Source organism: Haliotis cracherodii, unplaced genomic scaffold (assembly GCF_022045235.1).
Source record: "Haliotis cracherodii isolate W230 unplaced genomic scaffold, xgHalCrac1.p SCAF_14, whole genome shotgun sequence".
NCBI classification, from domain to species: domain Eukaryota; kingdom Metazoa; phylum Mollusca; class Gastropoda; order Lepetellida; family Haliotidae; genus Haliotis; species Haliotis cracherodii.
Window position 1 is genome coordinate 4,768,777 of NW_027266269.1, and position 25,168 is coordinate 4,793,944.

General features: G+C 40.5%; 1 pseudogene; it reads right to left on the reverse strand.

The window, feature by feature from the left end:
- Positions 1 to 1,458: 1,458 nt before the first annotated feature.
- Positions 1,459 to 22,100, reverse strand: LOC139461363 (uncharacterized; annotated as a pseudogene).
- Positions 22,101 to 25,168: the final 3,068 nt, after the last annotated feature.

A 25,168-nucleotide genomic window follows, 5' to 3' on the forward strand; every position in this document is an offset into this window, starting at 1 on the left:
ATGGCATTATGCCAAGAAGATGGAAAATTCCCTGAAGTCCATATTTCATCAAAGATACAAAGCAGAACTTCTAAACATGATTCAGGCAAGTGTTTTAGAAGTTGATAATGGATGTTATCAGCACCCATTGCAGTATCATGGGCCTGTCCAAGTGCAGTATTTAGCTCATGAATCGAAAATATTTCGTTATAATCTTCACCATTGTCGGAACTAAAATTAATACTTTTCTTTTCTTGTTGTTGTTTGTATTTTTGAAATTTAGGTACGTAATTAGATGATGAAGAGTGTTTGGCCAAAGTTTCGCCCAGTTTATTTGCAATGTCAGTCTTATCAGTCAGTAATCTATCTCCATCTTCAAGATGATGAACAGCAGACTTTGAACCTTTACCTTTGATTTTTTGTATCATGTTCCACACCTTTGAAATCGGAGTTCGAGAATTGATTTTTGATACATATCTTCTCCATGATTGGCGTTTTGTTTGTTTAAATGTACGCCGTGCCTTGGCGTTTGTTATTTTAACATTATTCAGATTATGTACCGTAGGATGTCGACGGAAATACTTTTCCGCCTTCTTCCTAATCTTTCTGGCCTGTTTACAATCTGTATCAAACCATGGTTTACGAATGTGGGGTATTACAGAGGACTTAGGAATAGCTTCGTCAGCAATTTCATTCAGTTTATCAGAGAACACCTGAATCGGATCAGGGACATTTATTAAAATGTCAGTTGTCAACATTTCCTCACATAATGATTTATATAAAGGCCAATTTGCCTTTGAAAAATTCCATCTCGTTGAAGGTGGCTCATCAGCTGGGTTGTTGGCAGTAAGAAGAGAAGGGAAGTGGTCACTCCCACACATGTCATCATGGACTGACCATGTAAATTCGGTTAACAGATTTGAATCTGAGATTGAAAGATCCAAAACAGAATAAGAACCACTAGCAGGATGTAAATAAGTTTTTGTGCCATCATTAAATATACAGAGATTATTATCAGTGATAAAATCTTCAATGACTTTACCCTTAGAATTTGTGCTATCACTTCCCCATAGAGGATTATGACCATTCAGGTCGCCCATGATGATACAGGGTTTCGGGAGCTGGTCATATAACGATTGTAGGTCAGATCGCTGAAGAGCTGAAGAGGGTGGAATATACAATGAGCACAAAGTAACAACAACGTGCAGTGTGAGTCGAACTGCAACAGCCTGTAGATTGACATTCAGAGGAACAGGATTGTGGATCACATCCTGCCTCACCAAAATAGAACATCCCCCAGAAGCCTTAACACTGGGAGGAGAAAAGAAATGATGCGAAAAGTATTTTCGCAAGTCGAACTTATCTGTAGGCTTGAGATATGTCTCCTGAAGACAGAATGCTGACGGCTGAAAATCCTGTACTAATAACTGTAGTTCATTAAAATTTGACCTAAGTCCTCTGCAATTCCATTGTATCAGATTAAGAGCTCTGTTCATGGAGGTTCAACCGGCGAACGTGAGCGTGTGGAGGGGGCATTCCCATGATCTAGGAGGGAAGGAGAGACCTCCATGTTTAATGGTTCAAAATGATTTTGAACCGTCACAGTGGTGTCAGAAGAGGAGGGCACAGTCAGATGCTGAAGTGCCCTTGCCTTCTTCTTCAACTTTTTTTTCTCTGTTTTTGTAAGATGTGCATCACCCTGGGCTATATCTTGTGATGGTTCAGGTGTTGAATCATCAGTTTGACAAGCGGAAGATGTTTTAAAAGTTGGAGGTACTTCCTCTAGTAATCTTTGCATGTTATTTATCCAAGATATGTCTGTTTGACAGGATATAGAAGCTGTGTGAGGTCTTTTAACAGAAACTGGAGAAGAAGAAACTGCAGCCGAATATGAAACAGACGGATTTGGATTTGATTGAACCGGAACTAATTTTTTTGCTTCAAAATAGGAAATATTTTGTGTGCATTTGATTTTCATAATTTTTGTTTCATAGTCAAATGTGGGACAAGATTTTGATGATGCTAAATGTTCACCATTGCAATTTGCACAGTTGATGTCACGTGTGCAATCATTGCTCTCATGAGCTTCACCGCAACGGGAACATTTAGTTTTGCCATGGCAAGATTTTGCACCATGTCCAAACTTTTGACAATTAAAACAACGGAGAGGATTTGGCACATATACCTCCACTCCGATGTTGCAGTATCCGGCTTTAATAGATTTGGGTAGAGTTGTCAATCCAAAGGTAAACAGGTACGTATTAGTGTTGATGATGTCTGATCCTTGTTTCCTAGTAAACCGTTTCACAACAGTGACACCTTGAGATTTCAACTCGTCTGCAATTTCTCCTTCTGACATGTCAGAAAGACAGCGTGACCAGTCCCTGACAATGCCTCTACAAGAGTTAAGTGTCTTGTGCTCTGAGACAACAACCTGGGTGTTTACAAACTGCTGTAGACCCAGCAGATTGACAGATTGCTGCCTCCTTACACATTCCACTAAAAGAGAACCACCTCTGAGTCGAGTGACATTTTGTACGTCTCCGCAGACACCTTGGATGCCCTTGGAGACAGCAAATGGATTAAGTTTCAATGGACTTCCGTCCGCAGCTTCAATAACCAAGAATTTTGGCCAGGAATCAGACATAAAAGAGGATACTTCTTCATCTGACGAAGAAGAAAGATGTCTTCTTTTATTTGCTTTAACAGAACCAGAGTGTAATGTATTAGCCATGGTAGAGTGATGCGTTTCAGCAACCCTGCTCCCCACCCGCCACCGAGTGTCAACAAGGACGATGTTGCAGCGGAAACCAGGCTGCAACATCAGGGTTACAGGGGTGGTATACTCCAGAAATACAGATGTGTATAGCTGAGAGATCTGAAAGAAGAAACGCCAGGCTGGTTCGACCTGAGACATTTTTCTTGAGAAACTCAGAATACAGAGGTCCATATCACCAGATTGGCCCATGAGCCACCGCCTTCTGGCATAAGACTCTAGGCAAACGTTTACATAATAATTTGGGATGTCAAACACGTAATACATGACCAAGACCAAATAATACATTAATATAAATCACATTTGTGCAAACACAATATTATGCACAGGGCCTGGCATGACCAGCCGATTGATAAGACCGGGCCCATCTTACCACCCGTCTAGGCGAAGTAAGGGTCAAAGTAGTGTGTTGGGCAAAGGAACACAGTTCCAGGAACCAGTGCCCTCAACTACCAGAATCCCGTCCTCCGCCGACACAGGGACGCAACCCACGGCAAACAGGTTGCCCATTTTAGTCGCCTCATACGACCAGCAATGGGGGGCTGTGGAAATATTCTGCCCCGGTTCCACACGGGGGAAGAGCTATTAGCGTTACCCAGCACTCACCACGAGGAGGTTGCTCTTCACGAGTGCCCCATTCCACTGGAACTCGTCCCAAAAGGTCGAGCTTTGGGGAGGGTAAAACAGGCGTATTTGTGCCTCTCTTGTTTCCATAAAGCTCATTTGCAGAGGGATTACGAGACGCCTTGTCACGTCGGTTACCTTCCTCGAGAGTTCCATTGGGGGGGACGCCCCGCCCAAATACAACCGGACCGGTTGCCGTGGTCGTACTCGCGCCGACACTGGCCTAAAATAATTTATAAATGTTATTACCTCAAATCTATATTTGAGGTGGACTGAGGGCTGGATTGTGCGTCAGGATAGGGGGAATTGCATCCGACACCTCCCCGCAATTTAGTCCGAATGGTACCCGACAAACCGAGCACTGGTCTAAATTAAAATTAAGGTTTAACTCCGGGGGAAGACAACTCTCCCACATCCCTCCGTGCGTCAAAGCTGCGGTCAAGTGAACCCGAGGGGAAAGGTATAAGTCTAAAAATCGTCGGGGGTCTGGTGCCCCCGTGTCAGGCGTTACTGTACGGTATGATATACCGGACAGTTTCAAGAGCGCAACAGCACATTCTGCATGCTGCACCCGACGGCACCATTTACAAAAGGTCATTGGTGGGAAGTTGGTCCCCTCATCCGTCAGTGGAAATATTTCATCCATACAAAGGGCACAATTTTGTAACACGAGTGGCAATTCGAATTTTGTTCCACTGCATGGAAACCTGGCCCTTGCGAATCTTAAACTTCCCACTGTTTTTGGTGTACTCGGTTTGGACAGTGTAGACCCAATCACGGATCTGGGAATGTCCACCAGCTGCCAGAACAACTCCGCATAAGCTTGCAAGTCGGCCCCCATGTCCGTCTGAAGCTGCGTTAGCTGGTAAAGGATTGCCAGGTCTAACGTGCGGATTGCTGTCTTGACCCCCAGGTCTACCAGGACTGATAGATCGTAGTATAAGCCGTACATTAAAAGTACGGCCGCCCCTATATCCGTCGTGGAAGATATGTCCGCCAGGGGAGTCTGGGATGCCGCTAGGGTAAGGGCCCGTCCTATGCGTTCGGCCAAATCAGGGGGGGCTGGGTATAAACAGTATCGGGGGACATAACGTGAAGCGCAGGCGTTAATACGTTTTAAACTTCCCATTAGCGAGATTGGTGGTGCCCCATCGTTCACCCAAATTGAAAATGTACCCCGCCAAACATTTTAACACAAGGGAGAGATGGCATAATTTTCGCCAGATATTCCCTGGGATGGGAACAGGGGAGGTGTTTTTTCCAAATTCCTCGTTGTATGGATATATATATATATATACAAAGGGAAAAATGGTAATAAAAACGCAGATATATATCAAACTCTAAGGATGTAGTCTAACCCGAAGGTTTGTATTTGATTGTTGTTTTGTTTTGTTTGGGTAAGTGAGTGAAAATTTTAAGTCACATCGGCAATATTTCAGCCATATCCTGACTATCAATGGTTAAATATAATACATAAATTGAAACTTATATATGACAAGTCCCAGGGGTAACACCCCTGTCGAACTTAATATTACTTGGCTGTAGAAAACCGCTGCTGACTTGTACGTCTCTATATCGATATGTAATGATCGCTCGGGAGTCTGGTGGTTGGCACCCCCACACAATAAAACGTTCACACGAATCTGATGATTCGTTTTCTTCTGAGGATGAAGATTCAAATATACCTCTCATCAATCCTGATTAGTGGTCTAGATTTTCGTTTTGTCTGCTCCAGATGGTGGTCCTCGCAAACTTAATTTTGTCATAGCAAAGGGAATTGAAGGTTTGGCTTGTGATGTGAAAGAAGTTAAAAGGCTGAGATCTGGTTCGCTATTAATTGAATGTAGAAGGACCATACAATCCCAAATTCTTTAATCCAGCAAATCACTAGCAAATGTTCCTGTTGAGGTTTCTCCTCAAAGGACATTGAACAGCAGTAAAGGCATTGTTCGCGACATCGGACGTTGCCTTTCAGACATGAATGAAAGTGACATTGTGACAGAGTTACACTCCCAAGGAGTTACTGCTGTCAAACGCTTTACGGGCTATAAAGAATAACGAAGTCACTAAAACAAATACTTATCTGTTCACATTTAGTCTTCCTGTGCGCCCAGAATCCCTTAAAGCTGGTTATTACAGCTTAAGGGTGGATACATTCATACCAAATCCCTTAAGGTGTTACAGTTGCCAAAAGTAGAGCCACGGTTCAAAGTCATGCCATGTACCAGCTGCATGCATGAGACAGTAATCTCTGTGATAAAACTCCTTGCTGTGTTAACTGTTCTGGCAGCCATCCATCGTCTTCTAAGGAATGCCCAACATGAAAACTGCAATCCAAAATTTCAAGAATAAAGCATGAACAGAACATCTCCTTTTTTGAAGCAAAGAAGGTTGTTCTTGCTCAGGAACAACCAGGACCATCTTTTGCTTCTGCTGTGTCTGCTTCTCTGCAGTCATCAAAGACTAAACATGTTTCCTGTCATTCTGTTGGTTGCCAGACCGACTACACGTGGGCTACGACATCTGCCCCTGCATTATTGTCTACAGCAGTCCAGATGAGGCCACCTCAAGAGACCTCTAGCTCACAAACTACCTCTACATCTCAGGTTTCACAAAATCTAACTCAATCACAGGCATCTGGTGATAGGGATTTGTCTCTATCTCAGAAACAATCATCGAAGTTAGCTCAAGCACCAAACTCAGAAACATCTGTGAAACAAACTGCGAAAAGCAAAAGCAAACCTAGACCAGAATCATCACAAAAGTATCAAAGCGGCAGATCCTCAAAAAGGGACAACCAGATCCAACTTTTCAATAAGATTGGGTCCTTAGAAGACATGGATGTATCCGATAACAGCCATTATCGGACATAGCTTGTCACCTTCAAGGAAGGTGAGGGGTAGATCCCCAGTTAATCCCCCGAAAAGATAGTTTCTCCACCTAATATTGTACAGTGGAATTGTAGAGGAGTAAAGACTAACTTTAATGAACTACATCTGTTAGTCCAGGATCTTAATCCATCATTCTGCTTCATATTTAAAGCAGACAGACAATTTTAATTTACGTCAGTTCAGTGCATATCATTCGTTTTCTCCTCCAGGCGATGGGGCCACTGGAGGATCTTCAATCATTGTTATTCACAGTCCTGTTGTACTTAATACTAATCTGCAAGCTGTTGTAGTGCGACTTACTTTACATGTTGCATTTACATTGTGTTCTTTGTATATTCTGCCGTCCTCTTTGGGGTGGTACAAACACTAATACTAAAGGTAAAGTACTTGAGGATTTTATAACCAATAATGATCTGTGTATCTTTAATGATGACACCAATACTTATCTGCATCCAGCAACGGGGACTTACTCTTCTTTGGATTTGTCCCTTACTGATTCAAATCTACTAAACGATTTCGATTGGTCTGTCCACAATGATCTTTGTGGAAGTGACCACTTCCCAACTATCCTATCAACTGTAAATCCGTCTGATGTTCCTCCATCTACAAAATGGAATTTTACAAAGGCAAAATGGACTTTATTTCAAACAATGTACTTAAATCAAATAAAACCTGAATGTTTCACTGATGTTACCGATCCTATTCAGGATTTTTCTGACGTTTTAAATGGAATTGCTGACCATACCTAAATCCTCTACAATTCCACATATACGTAAACCATGGTTTAACAACGAATGTTAAGAATGCATATTAAGTATTTGAAAGCTAAATGTCTTAAAGCACTAGATTTATTGAAGGTCATTTCTAATTCCAAGTGGGGAGGAGATTAAACGACCCTCCTTCACTTATATAGATCACTTGTCTGTTCTAAGCTCGATTATGGCTCCATCATTTATGGTGGAGCTTGTAAAAGTAAATTACTCGATCCCATACATCACCAGGGTCTGAGGCTTTGCCTTGGATCTTTCAGAACTTCTCCGATTGACAGTCTATATGTTGAGGCCGATGAGCCATCCCTGAAACAACGCCGTATCAAACTATCTCTACAGTACATCACAAAATTATATTCTAATCAGTCTAACCCTGCATACAATTGTGTATTTAACCCTCTATATGAGGATCTGTACGGTAAGAAGTCCTCACTTATTCTGCCTCTCGGAATAAGAATTAAAACTTTAATTTCTGCTGCCGATATTAAACTTGAAATTATATCTCCTTTCCGGCTGCTTTCGTCTCCTCCTTGGCAATTGGTAAAGCCACAGGTGGATATTACCTTAACTAAACTAAAGAAGTCTGACACTAATCAATTACAATATCAACATGAATACAATCAGTTACAGTGTGAATATGATACTTATAAATCTATTTTTACTGATGGATCCAAGGACGGTGATGCTGTTGCAGCGCCACCGTCATTGGATCCAGAACTATATCAACTAGATTACCGGATGAATCTTCAATTTTTACAGCTGATTCAAAAGCCATATTAACTGCTTTAGAATATATAAATAACCAATCTAAACATAAAGAATTCATTATTTTTTCAGACTCCTTATCCTGTCTTCAGGCGATTAAAAATAATTCGTGTCAGCATCCAATTTTACTCGACATCATAGAACTTCATAATGATCTTGCGACTGGCCAATATGACATCGTCTTTTGTTGGTTACCCATCCATGTTGGAATTGTTGGTAATACAATGGCTGATGCTCCTGCAAAAGCAGCACTCAACAAATCTGTGACACCACTTCTTATACCATACAGTGATTTTAAACCTGCCATTAGATGTTTCATCAGAGATCTAATGCAGAAGAAGTGTGACACCCAAGTGGGTATAAATAAATTACATGCAATAAAAGCAAATATCGGTTATACTTACTTGGGCTGTCAGTCCAGATTTGAAGAGGGCATTTTAAGACGATGTCGTGTTGGCCATTCACGGTATACTCATGATTATATTTTAAATGGTGAGGATCCTCCATTCTGCATCCCTTGTGATGAAACAATCACGGTCAAGCATGTCCTGCTTGACTGTGTTGATTTTTCCATCACAAGGGATAAGTATTTCAAAGTTTCAACTATGAAGGACCTTTTTACACAGGTAAGTTCTCATTTTACTCTTGTTTTTTTTAAAGAAATCGAATTGATTCATAAATTTTGATCATCATGTTTTGTAAATAATTATATTCACTTTTAAAATTGGTAACTGAGATTGTTAGTGGCTATATCCTCGAAGGGGGTTGAAGTAGTGTAAAATTATTGTTCCCCTGAGAGGGTATGTAAGACCACGTCTTTCAAAGTATATTTATTTCAGCCACGTTTTTATTCGTAGTATATATGTTCGTTTAACTTTGGCTAAAACTTGTCAATAATCGCCAACAGCTGAAGGGATGATGTAAATCCGGCTGGGGTCCATGCAGGTAGCAAAAGTACTGTAAGTCCCCATGGACCCTAGCATGGTGATCTACCTTCAGCTGCTGGCGATCTGTAGCCCATTTTTATATTGTATTGTGCTATGCTCTTTTATAATTCCTTACTAGTTTTATATCTTTTTCTGTGATAAGTCTAGTGATTTTACTGTCCTTCGTTGACAGGTTGTTTAAAAAAAAGTTTAAATATATGTATTATGTTTAAATATTGATAGTCACGATATGGCTGAAATATTGCAGATGTGACTTCAAATTTAACTCACTCACACACTCACTCCTGTCTGCCCGAACCGGCTTAAATGTTTGTCAACCTAAACGATAGGCTAACTATCCCACTCCCAGTTATTGCTACAGACAACAAAAAGATTCCATCTCAATCTCACAACAATCATACGGATATGACCACCCCAGCGCCAGAGACATAAACCCCCGTGCAGGCACAGATTCCCGACTTTGATTTACAGGGGGGGACAACGTTTTTCACAGTAAAACGAATCCAAGCTCGTAAGATAGTCAATGGAGAGAAATAACACATGATTCACTCGGAAAATTTCACTTTACATGAGGCTACATGGGAACCCAAATCTGATATCTTTCAAGGATTGATTCGTGATTACATGATACAGAAGTCATTAAACAAGAAGAACAAGCATCAGAAGCTCAACACATATATATTACGAATAGTATTTCAGATTAATGTTATATTTCGTTTCCTTTTTCATTTCAGACACTGCAGATTTTACATTGGAGACAGTACTCTCTAATATTGATTTTTGCATGTGTTATATTTCAGGTTTAGAATTAAATGATGCTCTATTCACGTAGACATGTTTTTAATCGTTATTAAATTTAGATGATTCAATTGTCACATGGTTACAGGAAAATACAATTGTGCATATATCTTGAGAATGTGTATTGTTAATGTCAAACGTTGTGCAGTTATGCGTTGGTTGACATTGAAAAATACAATTCAGGTTCATGGGTTCTGGTCGCACATTTATTTTGCGTGCCACTATAAAGCAAGTTTGCATGTGTATATACGAGAATACAAATGAGTAACAAAAAGCGATAAATAAAGTGAGTGAAATGCAATAATGAGAATCGTAATAAAGTCACGTGACGTGAAATACAATGACAAGACAATGAATAGTATTGTGATGATATATGTTGACACTGTAACAGAATTTCACTGTTGTTTGATTTTGCTAACTCGCACAGTTCCTAGTGTGAGATAATATATTACCTACTTGTGACAATTGTTATCATACTTCTAAGACACAGTCGGTTACTATTAATGGGTAAAGATTAAAGATGAATATAGTCAGTCAGTTTCTAGGTTCCACAATATATGGAAACCTTTCTTACGAAACATGAATGATGTATAATATTTTGTTTCAAGTTAATATTTATGTTTATTGACATATTTTTTTTGTTTTCAGAATCCAGAGGCATCCTCCAACCAGTATGCGTCTTATTCATTCTCATCGCGCTTGTTAGCATCCAGAAATCAGCTAATACCGTGCATATGAAACTCCGACTTCCATGTGGAGATATCTTTATACATATGTCACGAGCTGACATTTCTCAAAACAAGAGGATTCATACATGTCAATATAAATTGCCGATTTATAAGGAATGGAAAAAAAGGTCAAAATATGAAGACTTTTGTCCAACCCATACTTTGGCTTGTTGTACCGTTTCGACGATATATGGTTGTATAAAGTAGGCCAAACGAGAGTTGCTCGCATATTGAAGAAATGTCCATAAAGACATTAAAATTTTAAGTCCCCATATTAACATTTTCCACCAGGATTCCCGCACGAAACGAGCGAAATTCCCGTTTATTGGTTCTATAAGTTGCTTACTGTTTGGTACTGCTACAGTCCAGGATGTTGAACGAATGGCGCAGTATGTTAAACAATGGCCGTTGCATGCCGCTTATACTTCTTGTGCTTTACAAGTGCAAATTCGTTAGATGTCATTTAGAGCTAAACAAATGAACGCATTTCATCAGCTCTCGCGGGTATTGATGCTATACACCATGGGAATGTACAATATCCCATAGTTGTAAATGAATCGGGTAGACCTTCTGTTCCACTACCTTGCACCACCGCTACTCAAACAGCAGAGACCAGAGAACATTGAAATGTCGCAATTTTAGGAATTTAAGTGATCTCAGACATACTAGTGTCCTCTTGTATTATAATGCATTCAAAATGTTGATTATACTTATCTGTATACATGAATATATTGTATACAAATATGTGTACTTACAAATTGATAACAAAATGTATTGAATTTCATGAGAGAAAATATATCTGTTATATGTAACAGGTATGTTGAAGAAGGTGCATTGCTACATACAAAAACATTAGTGAGCAATTTTACCGATAGAAATATGTATGTTGTGGCATGTTTGATGTCTTCATTACTTGTTGGTGGATCGTATAGGGGATAACCGCCAAAGGGAACATTTGGTAATACCCTACATAAATGCATGTTCAGAAATGTAACATTAAGTTGATATTGTGTTGATATGAAATAAAAATTGTAGTCTGTTGTATACAGTTTCAAATTGATGTGTTGATTATGAAGCATGATATAAATACTGTAGCTATTTGATTTGAAATAGTTAAATTGATATCTACTAAAATTAATGTTCTCAACATGTTATTATGTACCATACACTACATACTGGCAAGTTGTGCAAAAACCTAATCAGACTCATTGCAAATGTATATAGAACTGCTTGGCCGCAATCGGACTATACGCTTAAACGTGCCAGGACAGTTCACACGGGGGTTTGGTGTGGCTAGCTCGTACCCAAAAGTATAGTGCAATTTGTGATATTGCTTGTGATTACAATTATCTCTATAGTGCATACTGCTTACAATTACGCATATTTTTTACTATATCGCTTATCACGCACTTGCTTGGCTGGTCACCGGTCGTTGACCACAGGGGTACACCTCCAATAGTTAGACGTCTGTGTAAGACATTGTTGTGTCTTACTATATATCTCAGTATTGTGAGTAATTATATTGTATTTAGTTATCATCAATTACCTATAGACTGAAAATGAACAGAAATAGGGTTACTGGTGTTTTTAAAAACTCCACCAATCATGGTGAAACTGTCACCATTACGCAGGAACAGGTGAGGACATGGGCTGGATGGTCCTTGTTCTTTGCAAATTTGTTGAGCTTATATTGTGGAGTTGACATGCCTGAAGTTCTTTATTTAGAGGTACCAGAACTGATAACTCCATATATTCATGAGGAGATTTTGGCAATCTTCGCTTATGATTTGAAGGAACCTATTTTCGACAACCGGTTGCCAATCGCCACCGCTGTGAAAAATAGAAGGTACCGAAAATTTCAAATTCGACCCATAATATGGGATGTATTTCGGCTTCTTTGATATAGTTAAGTTGGGATTAGTCGGCATGTTGACACCGTCTAATGTAGGAGATTCTCTAATCATATGTTATGCTTCACCCTATCGAGAAAATTCGATGCCCTTCTTCTATGCTTACTTGCGAGGAGCTGGATATACTACCGATCAAGTAAATAAGTTTTGTGTATTTGGGGATGAAGGAAATTTAAACATTCAGCTTAGGTTGCGGTGGACACCACTTGCCCACACTGATCATTTCCCTTTCCACAATACCTGGAAAAGGTGTGGATATTGCCTGGAAGACTTGCTTGATGTAGACCGTTATGCAAGTAAGGGCTACGAAGTACAGCATTGTGCGTGGTGCAAACGCATGTACCATGCAACATGTGCAATGCATGTGTTGATTATTTCGAATAAGGTTAAGTTTGAGCTAAGGGATAGTCTTGCTGGTACATTAGGCAGGATGACAGAACAGGACAATGGACATTTGTTTGTTGACAGCAATAATACACTTCGATGTGAAGTATGTCAGGTCAGGATGGATGCTAACATACGAGGGCATATATCAGAAACACACACAAGTTGTTACATATTGATTTTGTACTATAGTATTTACTTTTCATATTCTATTATCATTGGTCAATCGCATGGGACATGCTCTACAACGGGAAGGGCATGTATAACCAGGGTATTTTGGAAAAAGGGGTATAGTATTTACTTCGGATGTAGTTTACGAAATTAAGCTTTTGGGTGAAAATATGGATACATATGAGAGAAGTGACCATACAGGGTGAGGGCATAACCCCCAGAGCAAATGATTATGGATATTGCTTCTCTTAAGTGATAGAGATAACTATTCATTGGTACGATGAAATTAGTAAAATCCGGTCTTGCTATATAAGGGTCAGAAGGGAAATGAATGGATGGAACAAAAGTTGTTAGTCCTGATGTGATCAAATATTTCTGCATGCTACTACGTGACTGGAATGTCTAAATAACAAGCTTCATTTGAATCACAATCTTTTCGGCACCTTCCAGTCTGACAGGGTATTGGGTTTTCATCTAGGGTTGTTGGTATGTTCGGTTGATCAATGATTTGACCATTAATTAAGGAAATTAGTTGAGTGTTTGGTTAGAAGAACTTGATGGAAAGACTGATTGAAATGGGAATTTGGGTTCATAGAGAAGTGAGCGTTATGACTCATTTCTCATGATGTCTAATATGATTTCGGTGGGAGGAGTTAAAATTATCATCGATAGTATTTTGTTAGTTGTCCGAGAGTGGTGCGGGGAGTCGGGACCATACAGCTGAACAGAAAGGTTCACTATGGTTTGGGGATCCCGAGTCAGAAAAGAAATAGAGTTAAACGTTCGTCAGAAAAACCATCAGGCTTTTCAACGTATCATCTAGGTATGTGTTGTACTCATGTAATTCAGGCAACAACAAGAACTTATCTGAGGACCATGTGTGTATGTTTATGATAAATGTCTATCATAAATAAAAAGGACTGGAGCAAACTATCTGACTTGTGATTTTGAGAGAGCTACATCATCCCTACAACCAAAGAGTGGTTGATAAGCACAAGTGACCGAAGGAAGAAGGGTAAGGTACCCGGAACCTAAGGTTACATAGCATTGCTGGTACATTAGGCAGGTTGACTGAACAGGACAATGGACATTTGTTTGTTAACAGTAATAATACACTTCGGTGTGAAGTATGTCAGGTCAGGATGGACGCTAACATACGAGGCGATATATCGGATACTGTGGTACTACCCTATTTTGAGGCCCAAAGAAAGTCCGGGACTACCACAAGCTATGCTTGTGAGGTATTCCGAAGTTTATTTCCAGATGGCATGGCATTTGGAATGATAGGGAATGAGTTTCAATTCCTCATTCCAGAACTCCATATGGACGATCCTTTCGAACATCACGACTTTTATGCTACCATATCAGAGTATCAGTTAGAATTTCCTGACGCTTCAGAAAGTCAAACTTTCCACTAGCGTACTTTTAGGGATGAGCAGCCTCATTCTACAAGATGGTGGAGAGCCGCTTTCCTCGTAAATTTTTCTCATTTAATGGTACATTACTGGCCTTTTTCAGACAAGTTTATTCGAGGTGGATTTTTTCCAATAAGAGCAAGTCCACCAGTTATAGTCCCTAATGTAGTTGACAGTGACAGTGAGAGCGAAAGTGACGCTTCGTCTTGGACTGGTTAATATAGGGAGTAATAAGGATACATGATTAGGACATTGATGATAAGTTGCTAGTGGGTGTTGTAAAATTATTGTGATTTTTGTCTGAAGAAAATTGCTCATATGTATATATGAAATTTAAGCGTTGAGAAGATGTTTCATTTCCACCAATCTGCATCTACCGAGAAAATAAAAATAATAACAAACCTGAAACCTTTACAAAGAATGATAATTTGATTCTGTCTTAATAATCCTTCACATATTATTACTCTCAGATATGTACAACCCAAGTATCTGAGACATTACCTTGTAAAATTCCATTGTATAGTTTTTCCTGGTCCTCAGATGCATACACACACAAGTTGTTACATATTGATATTGTACTATAGTATTTACATTTCATATTCTATTATCATTGGTCAATCGCATGGGACATGCTCTACAACGGGAAGGGCATGTATAACCAGCGTATTTTGGAAAAAGGGGTTTATAGTATTTACTTCGGATGTAGTTTACGAAATTAAGCTTTTGGGTGAAAATATGGATACATATGAGAGCAGTGACCATACAGGGTGAGGGCATAACCCCCAGGGCAAATGATTATGGATATTGCTTCTCTTAAGTGATAGAGATAACTTTTCATTGGTACGATGAAATTAGTAAAATCCAGTCTTGCTATATAAGGGTCAGAAGGGAAATGAATGGATGGAACAAAAGTTGTTAGTCCTGATGTGATCAAATATTTCTGCATGCTACTACGTGACTGGAATGTCTAAATAACAAGCTTCATTTGAATAACAATCTTTTCGGCGCCTTCCAGTCTGACAGGGTATTGGGTTTTCATCTAGGGTTGTTTTGAGTTCTGGGTATGTTCGCTTGATCAATGATTTGACCATTAATTGGGGTTCATAGAGAAGTGAGCGTTATGACTCATTTCTCATGATGTCTAATATGATTTCGGTGGGAGGAGTTAAAATTATCATCATTAGTATTTTGTTAGTTGTCCGAGAGTGGTGCGGGGAGTCGGGACCATACAGCTGAACAGAAAGGTTCACTGTGGTTTGGGGATCCCGAGTCAGAAAAGAAATAGAGTTAAACGTTCGTCAGAAAAACCATCAGGCTTTTCAACGTATCATCTAGGTATGTGTTGTACTCATGTAATTCAGGCAACAACAAGAACTTATCTGAGGACCATGTGTGTATGTTTATGATAAATGTCTATCATAAATAAAAAGGACTGGAGCAAACTATCTGACTTGTGATTTTGAGAGAGCTACATCATCCCTACAACCAAAGAGTGGTTGATAAGCACAAGTGACCGAAGGAAGAAGGGTAAGGTACCCGGAACCTAAGGTTACATAGCATTGCTGGTACATTAGGCAGGTTGACTGAACAGGACAATGGACATTTGTTTGTTAACAGTAATAATACACTTCGGTGTGAAGTATGTCAGGTCAGGATGCTAACATACGAGGCGATATATCGGATACTGTGGTACTACCCTATTTTGAGGCCCAAAGAAAGTCCGGGACTAGCACAAGCTATGCTTGTGAGGTATTCCGAAGTTTATTTCCAGATGGCATGGCATTTGGAATGATAGGGAATGAGTTTCAATTTCTAATTCCAGAACTCCAGATGGACGATCCTTTCAAACATCACGACTTTTATGCTACCATATCAGAGTATCAGTTAGAATTTCCTGACGCTTCAGAAAGTCAAACTTTCCATTATCGTACTTTTTGGGATGAGCAGCCTCATTCTACAAGATGGTGGAGAGACGCTTTCCTTTAAAAAAAAAAAATCGCATTTAATGGTACATTTCTGGCCTTACTCAGACCAGTTTATTCGGTGTGGATTTTTCCCAATATAAGCAAGTCTGCCTGTTGTGGTCCCTAATGTAGTTGAAAGTGACAATGACAGCGAAAGTGATGCTTCTTCAGACACAAGCCTAAATTTTAGAACTGACCCTTACGACTTGGACTGGTTTATCTAGGAAATAATAAGTATATATGATTAGGACATTGATGATAAGTTGTTAGTTGGTGTTTTAAAATTATTGTAATTTTTGCCTGAAGAAAAATGCTCACATGTGTATATATATGAAATCGAAACGTTAAGATGTTTTTTTAACCAACTTGCATCTACCGGAAGAAAAAACCGAATACTTTATAAAGAAGAAGAATTTGATTATGCCTTTATAATCCTTCACATATTAATACTCTCAGATATGTACAACCCAAGTATCTGAGACATTACCTTGTAAAATTTCATTGTATAGTTTTGAAACTATACAATGGTCCACAGATGGTCCTCAGATGCATACACACACAAGTTGTTACATATTGATATTGTACTATTGTATTTATATTTCATATTCTATTATCATTGGTCAATCGCATGTCCCATGCTCTACAACAGGAAGTGCATGTATGACCAGGGTATTTTGGTACTTATTTAATATTTACTTAAAATATAGATGGAGATGAGAGTAGGGACTGTACAGGGTGAGGGCATCACCCACAGGGTAAATGATTATTGATTTTGCTCTCTTGGTGAGATTACATTTTCATTAGTACAATGAAATTAGTAGAATCTAGTCTTGCAATGTAAGTATCATCCCCAGAACCGAGGAGTGGTTAACCAGAACAAGTGACCAAGGGAGAAGGTTATAGTACCAGACCCCTAAGGTTACATTTGGCGGAGTTGCTTTAAGATCACCGTACCGTGCTTTTCTCATGAAAACCAGGAGTGAGAAATTTTACAGTGAACAGAGACCTGGTTCCTGACAGGAGGAGTCTGCAAAGGTAGTGTGCTTTTAAGACCAATGCTCAAGACAATTTGTTTCATGAAGACCCTAGACAGTCCTCTAGGTTTACAACTCAGCAGTGGGCATGATATTGCTACAGGAGATGCACCAGCCGTTAGGCTACTACTTTACCTGCTGTGCGTGCAGAGATAGATCGTCAAGTTCAGGAGTTTAGGCATACGTGAACCAGGGCGTGTGTAACCAGGGTATTTGGGAAAAAGGGTTTTTAACATTAACTTAATATGTAGTTTATTAAATCAGGCTTTAGGTTAAAATACAGATGGATATGAGCGAAGTGACTGTACAGGGTAAGGGCATCACCATCAGGGCAAATGATTTTTGATTTTGCTTCTCTTAGTGATAGAGATAACTTTTCATAACAAAATGAAATGAGCAGAATCTGGTTGGAACAAATTGTCAGTCTTGATGTGACCAAATATTTCTGAGTACTACTGCTTGATCCCAAGAACAAGTGACCAAAGGTAGAAGGGTTAAGTACCTTACCCCTAAGGTTACAAAAAGATAGTTTTAAAAGGCAACTCTCAGTTAAAATACCCAAAGTGCCGCGTAATGTATCGCTCAATGATGTTTTCTTGGAGAATACTCTGTATTTACCAGCTCAGTGTAGATTTAAAAAACCCATTGACCTGGATATTGGCATATTAAATGTATACAAGGATAGTGATCACATCGCACCTCCCTACATGTTATGTTCACAAGTCTGTAAAAGATGTTGTATTTCAAATCGAATATTGCCTGCCTGCTGTCACAGACTACTTCTCTCCATTTCATGGTCCATTGTGCCCACACACACACATTCATCAGTAAGAATGAATTGGGTTTAATGCCACTCTGAAAAGTATTAGGGGGCCTGGGTGGCCCAGTCGTCTAAGGCGCCAGGATTCGCTGTGCATAGTTGCGTCCCTTTGGCACGCCAGAAACCTATAATTGTGGGTTCGAATCCCGGTTCGCCCCGATTATGTTTCTAGGTTTGTCAGCACCATACCCGTGCTCGTGGGTTTCAGCGAAGTGTAAACGTCTGAGACATGCATCACTTCGGGTTTTCCTGCCACTTTAAGCTGAAACGACGCGATATAACCGGAATACTGTTAAATGTGGCATAAACCCAACTCAGTCACTAGAAAAGTATTGCAGTTACATCATGATGTGTCAGCTTGATGTGACTGTCAAGAGCAACTGATGCAGGTCTTAGACAGTTACCTCTATGGTGAAACGCAGGAGCACGGGTATGGTGCTGCCAACCTAGAAACATAACTGGCGAACCCAAGATCTGGTGTGCCTAAGGGACGCAATTCTAGGACATCTTATATGATAAGGCCATCCATGCCCGCTCCATCAGTGGTATGGTTACCAGTTAGTATTGTACGAATCGTCTTATTAAAGTTCTTGTCAGTCTTAAGCTGGGCTTTTTACAGTCATTACATTGAACTATTATTATTAACCAATAATTTTATTTTCCGTAGGCTCCACTACTTGTTCACTTTGCTATCACCACAATCAACTGGCGCAAGAATTTTTGATGCATACAACAAAGAGTTTATAGCACAGCAATAGCTACTCAACATGGCGTAATTCCTTGGACAAAGGGACGCAAGCCAAATGGACACATTTATTCCCGGCTCTGTGTTGAATATGTGATAAAACTCCCATATAATTTTATAACAAGCCTCGCCTTGATTCAGGATCACAATGCATACAACTAGAATGGCTATCTAAAATGGCGTCTGTCATCGGACAAAGAGACGCGGCACCAAATGAGCACAGTTTTATATCCCATTTTTTAACGAGATATGAAAAGCTCACATTAAATATATCATAACCCTCAATTAGTTTCAGGCCAGAATGCAGTATGTAGACCTTTCGTACTTTCAGCCCGCGGAGAAGTGAAACGATGCTTTCTTTGTTGTTTCATCAGTGAGTTCCATTGTTAAGTGTATTCCGCGCATTATTTTTCAGACGGAGTTGATTTCTACACATGCTTTGGCGGAAACATATTCTGTATTTCTCGGAAGCTGATGGGATCGGATATTGAACTGATCACTTTTATTACTTCCTCCGAATATTAGGATCGTAAGCATTTCTGACAACATGGTTTTGAATATCGCCCCTCGCCATTTTAGCATCTCGTTGCAACGTTACGGTTGTGCTTGCACGCCTTGCCTCTCTATAAGGACGTCATTGCAAATATATCCGTACTCACCATACTATTTCTCACAAAACGATCATTTTGACCAAAAAATAGAGAGATTCGATTCCCTGACAGATACAAACATAACGGGATACACATCACATCCTTGCTGTCCAGATTCACAATGGGATTATATCAATTGTTGTTGATAATGTGCCGTCTTCCGGGTCCATAATTTTCCGCGAAGCAGGAGTGTTTGTGCGAATGCTCTAGAAATAGTTTTCCGCGAAGCAGAAGTGTTTGCGAGAATGTTCTAGAATAGTTTTCCGCGAAGTAGATTATTTGCTATAAACTCTGAAACCGTATGGTTTCCATGCCCATCTCATTCTCGAATTGAGGCACATCTCTTCACATTGTACAGGATGTGGACAAATCTCAACAATGACCCCTCATTGGCCGGACTTTGATGTCGCCATGATGATCAGGAAAGTCATTCTTGCTTATGTTGATGAAGCTGGTCACAGTTAAACTTCTTATGAAACATCGAGGTTCTCAGAAAACTTTTGCAATGGGCCTAGTTCCCCGAACACCAATCAATCTCTTGATGATCAATCAATCATATCTCAATGTTATTACTACATACATCTGTTCACATTGCACAGATCTTTGTTCAACTGACCAATCAGCATCGAGAATCACTATTGACACACTGTGCATATATCTTAAAGATATTACTCTGCATATTTGAGCCCATATTGGTAATATAGGGCTCCGAGCAGTTTCCGATTACCCTCAATGCATTGGCGGCGGCCATGATGGTAGGCTGATTTGTAAACACGCTCGGTCTGTCCTATTGTTAATGCTCAGTCATCCAACACGTGATTTGTTTGTATGTTTATTGTTAAACGCCGCACTCGGCCATATTCTAGCTATATGACTGTGGTCTGTAAAATAATCGAGTCTGGACCAGACAATCCAGTTAATGACATCATGAGCACCGACCCACGCAATTGGGATCGATGGCATGTATCAACCAAGTCAGCGTGCCTGACCACCTGATCCCCCCTCTGTCGCCTATTAAGACAAGCATAGTCGCCTATTACGACAAGTGTGGGTTGATGAAGACCTATTCTACCCTGGAATCACCCAACACTTGAAAATGCCGACGACTTGAGCTATTGTAGGTTGTCATAATCGATCTGGTAGAGACCAAAAGAACTTTTATCGGATCCCAAAGGTGATTTGTCAACTAGGCGAGGACACACAGAGGAAGAGCGAGCGGTGCAGAAGTCTTTGGTTGGCGGCTATCAACAGGTCCGATGTGAACACGTGTGATCAACTCTGTGTTTGTCCCGACCATTTCCCTTCAGGTATGATTTTTTATTTCAGTTTAAAATAATGTAAGTAAATAATGGCTTTAGCTGACCAGTGATACATCCAAGCAGGAGGGGGGCACGGGTGGCCCAGTCGTCTAAGGCGCCGTGATTCGCTGTGCAGAGTTGCGTCCCTTGGGTAAGCCAGAAACCTTTGATGGTTGGTTCGAATCCCGGTTCGCCCCGCCTCCACACCCTCGCCCTACAATCTGCAAATCGAAGATTAAATCAGGATTCATCACTGAAGACGACTTGCTTCCAATTCCTCTGAGTCACTCGTAAGTGTCGCTGTGCCCACAATTGACGTTGTCGTCTGTGAAATTGACTCGCAATCGGCCTGCAGTATGGCCGTCGTGCTTGAAGGTGGGGGAGGGCAGGAGGACAACAATTCAATGAGGTTCAATTGCTGATGGTCAAATTCCTGGGAGGCTTGGGGTGAAGTCCAACCGCAGTCTTGCACCTAGGGTCTGTATCAACCTGGTTGGGGTACGAGGCCGGGTCGCAAAAGACCACGACCCCTCCCACCAGCTGCACCTGTTTGCGAACACCTCCCTGAGCCCGGGGGTGATCCAGCAAGTCCCCTACTTCAAGGTCATGATGCTGTCCCAAAAGTTCTCTACCAATCCTGTCTAAGTGAAAGTGAGAATCTATTGCTTCAGGCAATGCTGGAGCCTTTTCTTCAGAAGTGACACCCACCTCACAACTGGCGGAAGCAGACCAACAGACGTTTGTTTGGTTTGTATGGTTTTGAGCAGTCTCTCTCTCCGATACTTGTTCCGTGCTGTTTCCTCATGTTTGCAATGTCATTTAGTTGCTGCACTGGGGAACGTGCATTCCGTCGGATAGCAAATTGATTTCAGTAAACTCATTGATGAATTCTCACATGACGAAAAGACCGCTTTAACTCTTGATGTGGTTATTCTACCAGTTCTCATTCGATGCCAAAGTTTAGATTCTGCTTGATCTCTAGTTTCGCTTTCAACATTATAAGCTTCATCTTCTGTTACTGCTATTTTTAGTAACAAGGACTGACAGTGCTTAAGAATATGTCTACGGTCTCTACCCACACACTTGTCATCATTTTCGGACATGGATTACCTCCCCGAAATCATGGATTCTTTCCAAGTTTCTATTCTCAATTGGGGTCCTCCAACCAAGATCCCTTCCCCTCGTCCTGGACATGACTCCAACACACTAGACCTGTTAGTCTTTTTCTTGCAAAACAAATAGGCCGGGCTAAGGGGTCCGCTCAATGCCCGACAAAGATGCATTGCTAGTGGAGCAGCAAAGGACCTCTCCTACTGGAACCTGCCTGGCCTGGGCAACGAGCACGACCACATCTCCGATGTGGTGAGGGGTATTAATACCTCCTCCCTCAGGGCTGAGGTGTGGGGAATCGGTCTCCAGCAGAGGTATCATGCAGGAAACAGGTACTGCATATCCCCAGGATCCCCAGCGAGGAGGCCTATAGCCCGGCTGTGTTTTAAAACAGTACTGCATACATCATATTGTTCTGAAATATAGTATGCTCAAATACGTTTCACAACTTATTTTTAAATAAAACTTTGCATAATTTACTAACTTGGTTTTGTCGCTCTTTGGCTGAAAAAATGCCGATGCGACGTCAAGTTAAACACACACTCACTCACTAATATCCATCCTGACGTCACAATCCATCACAGAAACCACCCGGTTGGGTAATCCACGTGGTGGGTGAGAGGGAGATAGGGTACACCCCTCTCTCTATCAGACCTAGAGTCTAAAATATGCGTGACCTCAAGTAGTCTAAGCTAACATTGAAACCCGTCTTAGTGTAACTACGCAAGAATCCACCACATAAGAATGAGCAAGATAACAGACATTTTATTCAGTGAGCCCCCATGATCCCCAGTGAGGTGGACAAACTTTGGTTGCTGGTGGCTTATAGCCTATTTCTAATTGATACCATGAAGTACATAAAATAATTATTTTGCAGTATAAAACAAACCAGATCAAATGCAATTGTGATATTTACCCTGCCATTTAACTGTCCTCTGTTGGACAGGAATTTAGAAATTATTATCTTTTTCTCATCCCGATATGATTGCGATATCACTGAAACTTAAACTCACCAATTCAAAATTTTATTCAACGTTTGTTTGTTGTTTAACGCCGCACTCAGTAATATTCCAGCTACATGACGGCGGTCTGTAAATAATCGCGTCTTGACCAGACAATCCAGTGATAGACATCATGAGCATCGATCTACCCAATTGAAATACGATGACATGCATCAACCAAGTCTGCGAGCCTGACCACCCGATCTCGTTAGTCGCCTCGATGGATCGACGTTCATGATGTGAATCACTGGATTGTCTGGTGCAGACTTGATTATTTACAGACATGTGGCTGGAATATTGCTGGATTGCGCCGGCTGTAAACAACATACCAAACCAAATTACCTGTCCTCCTCTATTTAACGAATATTTGAAATGCTGCGTTTTCTGTGTAGTTCAGGGGGCAGTGGCGGAAATGATGATCCCTTGAAAGGTTGAAATTTAATAATGGATATTTTCAAAATCATGATTTCTACGAAACTCTTAGTATGTCAATGTTTGCAACAATGAGGCATCAATAATCAAATTAAATATATACATACATACATACACATACATTTATGAAACAACTGATTTTTTGATGTTACATGGTATACACAACCGGTGACACACAGTATATAGGTATTAATCAAGCCTCAAATAATACAGTGTATTCAGAGTGAAACACGAATATTTTTCAAACCTGTTGATTCAGATTATTCCCATGAGTTATCAAATGTCAGTGAAAATAATACATTGTATTCAGAGTGAAACACGAATATTTTTCAAACATGTTGATACAGATTATTCCCATGAGTTATCAAATGTCAGTGAAAAACAAAATGAATCAAACTTATTCAATTTATTCAACCCAGCCATAAGGTAACGTTTCTGCCTAGATTCCTATGGTATTTGAAAGCAGTCTACGTTTTATATAAACACGTCTATATTTCTTCGACATGTGTTTTGACACAATTTCATTATTTTTGCGCAGGCCTCCTTGAATTATCTGAGTAGGATAATCAACAGTGATTATATCTTCACCATTGTTAATTATCAACTCTTTCATGGTCTCCATGTTTAATTTCTTACTGGCTTGATCATTCAAAGTGAAGCTTATCACTTTACAGGTAGTTTGTGTACCGTCCTTCCTGGGTTGATGGCAAATAGCTGTAATTCTTTGGACCGGCCGATGCGAATGTTTTAATTGAATTCCCATCCAGTTTGTAAGTTCTCCTAGAGATTCGCCCAGCGGTGGATTCCATTCTTCTCGATGATGTACGTAGATCACGCTGTCTGTGTCGAAATAGAGCTCACGTCGGTCCTATGGTGTTATGTAGCTGTAAAGCTTTTGTCAAGCTTGAGCAGTCACCCAGTCGACTATGACAGCATTGGAAGTAGAGTGCGGTGTGAGATAATCGTTCATTAGAGACGAACAATAGGTTATCATTGATCACCAGTATGCTCTGTATCCAGTAGCGTATGAAAAAAACTTCATTGGATCGGACAAATATTCTGATTTTGTAACCGATTCCTGTTGAGCGAGTTTACCCCAGAAATTATTTAGATAAGTCTTGCCCAACATTCTGAGTCCAGGGTTTTTCACGCCTCCTTTGTCAAATATGGTCTGGACACACTCTTGAAGGTTTTTCGCACTATTTGGGAGGACCACTGGCTTCTTGCTTCAACTTGAAGAAATTGTTGCCATAGTCAGTGAATAATCCTCCTTGCTGTACTTGTCATACTTAGCAAATTCCTACCCTCGAATATGTGTGGAACTTCATAAGACACATTCTCTCACAACTTCCTGAACTTCTGCTGAGGTGTAAGTCCCAACCCAGACTCTCTCCTCATTGGTGTGGGAACAACTCGCCTGCGGTTGAGTCAGCACATGTCCTACATAAGGAGAATATAGTGTTAACTCATGTCGGTGCTATGCCGACGATCATAGCACTAGTGGCACCAGTTGACACTATGGTGAGTCAGTTATATTAACAAAGATAAGAGAATGGTCTGACAGACGTCTACTTACTTTGCTGGCTTTGAACTTGACTGTTTTCCTCATGGGCTCCCGGCTAGCTGATTGGCTGGGAGGATTTCCGGGTCCTGCTGCTTCCCGGGCACGGGCTGTGGCTCTCGGGTAGCTTCGGCAGTAGTGGCGGACATGGCCGATCACCACACTCCCCCCTATTTACAGGAACCTGACGTCTTCTGGGACCTGCGGCGGGGTAGGACCCTATATTCTGCCCTGGTAGACAACCGGGATTTTCAGAGGTTATGACGTTTCTTCCTCTATAGAGACCTACACCTCGGAGTCCCAAAGCTCTTCGGGACTAGTAGACACTCCTTAGATCTCCATTTTCAGTGTTAATGTTCCGACCTGGATTACTTCTCGGAAATCATGGACGCCTT